This window comes from Chrysochloris asiatica, unplaced genomic scaffold (genome assembly GCF_000296735.1).
Source record: "Chrysochloris asiatica unplaced genomic scaffold, ChrAsi1.0 scaffold00169, whole genome shotgun sequence".
Classification (NCBI taxonomy): Eukaryota; Metazoa; Chordata; class Mammalia; order Afrosoricida; family Chrysochloridae; genus Chrysochloris; species Chrysochloris asiatica.
Window position 1 is genome coordinate 2,562,959 of NW_006408687.1, and position 2,776 is coordinate 2,565,734.

Sequence of the window (2,776 nt, forward strand, 5' to 3'; positions counted from 1 at the left end):
GGACTGCGAACCTCAAGGTCAGCAGTTTGAAATTACCAGCTGTTTCGCTGAAGAAAGAGGAGACTTTCTGCTCCCTTAAAGATTTACAGCCTTGGAAACCCTGTACAGGGTCGCTATGAGTTGGAATCGACTCCATGGCACATAACAACAACAACAACAACAAATGGCATCAAAATTGGAGAAAAACTACAAACTTGTGATACACAGATGATACAACCTTGCTTGCTGAAAATGAAGAGGACTGAACATATTTACTGGTGAAACCAAAGACCACAGTCTTTGTTAACTCAATGTTAAAAAACAAAAAAACAATAAGTCCTTACCATGGAACTAATAAATAATATCATGATAAATGGAGAAAAGAGTGACTTCATTTTGACACACAAGAAACACTCATGGAAGCAGCAGCAAAGAAATTAAATAACATATTTAATTAGGCAAATCTACTACACAAGACCTCTTTAAAGGGTTCTAGAGCAAAGATGTTAGTTGGAGGACTAAGATGTGTCTGACATAACCCATGCATGGCATTTTCAATATCCTCATATGCATGTGAAAGTTGATCAATGAATAAGGAATACTGTAGAAGAATTGATGCATTTGAGTTACAGTGTTGGAGAAGAATAATGAAAGTACTATGGACTGGCAGAAGAACAAACCAATCTGTGTTGTAAGAAATACAGCCAGAATGTTGCTTAGAAGCCAGAATGACCACACTTCGTCTCTCGTACTTTGGGCATATTATCCAGAGGGCATATCCTTGGAGAAATAAGAACATTATGTTTGATAAAGTGGAAATCAGCAAAATAGATGAAGGTCCCCAATGGGATGGATTGGCACTGTGGCAACAGCAATGAGCTGAAGAGTAATAGTGATTGTGAGGTTGGCACAGTGCCTGGCAGTGTTTCGTTCTGTTCTGCATACATTTGCTAGACTTGGAGTCTACTTGGTGGCACCTAACAACAGTAACAACAATTCACCCTCCACAGTGATGCCAGGGTCATCACACCACATTATTCATCTACTTGAATCTCTTCCACATCAGCCTTTGTATGTTCCAACCAAGTATTATTCAATTCCAGTTTTTGCCTGATAACCTCCATAAATGGGACAAATTCTTAGCCAGGCTCAGAAGTACATCTATGCTGATGTCTCTACCTAGATTTTTCCCCATCACCCCTTTCTTTCCAAACTCTTATTCATTCTTCACATTAAGCTGAAATATCACCTTTTTTCAGAAGCTTTTCTTGATCTTGCAGTCCAAATTTGTTCTACATCTCTAGTCTTTTATAGCGTTCTAGCTTTTCTGATGTCATATTTATCACAATTCATATAGTTTTCATGGCCTATGTCTTAGTAAACTAGCGGTGTAACACAAATACTACAATGGATGATTTTAAGGGATAGAAATATATTTTTTTCAATAGTTTTGGAGACTAACAAGTCCAAATCAGGGATTCTGATATGATAATCCTAGGTGCTTTTTGGCTTATAGATAATTCTCACATGGCATCTGTATTCTCCTATGTTTGTATATGAGGGTGTGTGTATGTCTGTGGCTGTGCTATCTTTAAATAACTCAGTGGTAAAGAGAGGTTTCAGAAACAGCTACTTATGCCATCATGAGATCTGTTGAAGTTCCAAGAAATCTCAATGATTTTCAAATAGTTTAATTAATTCTATTGTTAAATTTTTATTGATAATAAAAACTCTTATGCATTGTCTGATTATCTGATTTAATCTCTTAGATCCTTTTGATGAGAATCAACAAAATGATAGTTGTTGTTGTGTGGAGTCAGTTCCGACCCATAACGAACCTGTATAAGGTTTTCAAGGAGCAGGTGATGAACTTGAACCACGTGGACCTTGCAGTTCAAACTGACTTTGCAGTCCAGCACATTAACCAACACCAACAACACACCAGTTTTTTTTTAGTTTTCTAGTTCAAATTTATTTGCCTATGCTATTGTTTTCATAGTGGTTTTTTTTTTTTTTTAATGTTTTGTTGTGAACACACCAGTTCTTTTGACTCCAAAAGAACTTTACTGCTGTAACAGTATTGACCCTGCAATATACAACTTGTTTTGTGTCTTTTTTTTCTTCCTGAAATTTTGGATACTGTTTCATACTTAAGGAGTGCTCTGAAGGATTCATTGAAGCTTAGTTCTTTGTTGATTTGTATGTTTTCAGAAATTAATGAAAGTACACTAAAGCATCTACTTCATTAATAGATACTATATCTAATCAAACATTCAGTTATGTACTCTTTTATTTCTTTTATTTCAGAATCAGGCTTTGGGGTTTTATTAGATAAGTAAGTCTTAACCTTAGTTTCTTAATAAAATGTGTCAGTTAAAAAAAAAAAAATCTTTCTATTGTCATAGAGCACAAGCCACAGAGTCTGCTTAACATAAAAACAAAGAAGTTTATTGAGGAATATAAAAAAATATGTATCAAGAAGTGGGAAAACACAGAGTTGACGATGTGCTCAATATAGTGTTATGCTTTCTCTAGTCAGTTAGAGGTTTTTGTACAAAGAAAAGGTATGGAGTTAATGATTGATTGTAGATAAGATCAACTTACATTTGAAGTTCTTTGAAGTATAAAGGTTGATTATCTGGTGGAGATGTGGATGTGAGCCAGCTGGTTTGGTTGTTCTTGATGGTAGAATTTGTATACGCTATTAGAGTCCTGGTGTGGACCTGTGGTTTCATGCACCCAACTGCAGGTTGAACTGCAAGGTTGGTGGTTCAAGGTCACCAGCTGCTCCTTGGAA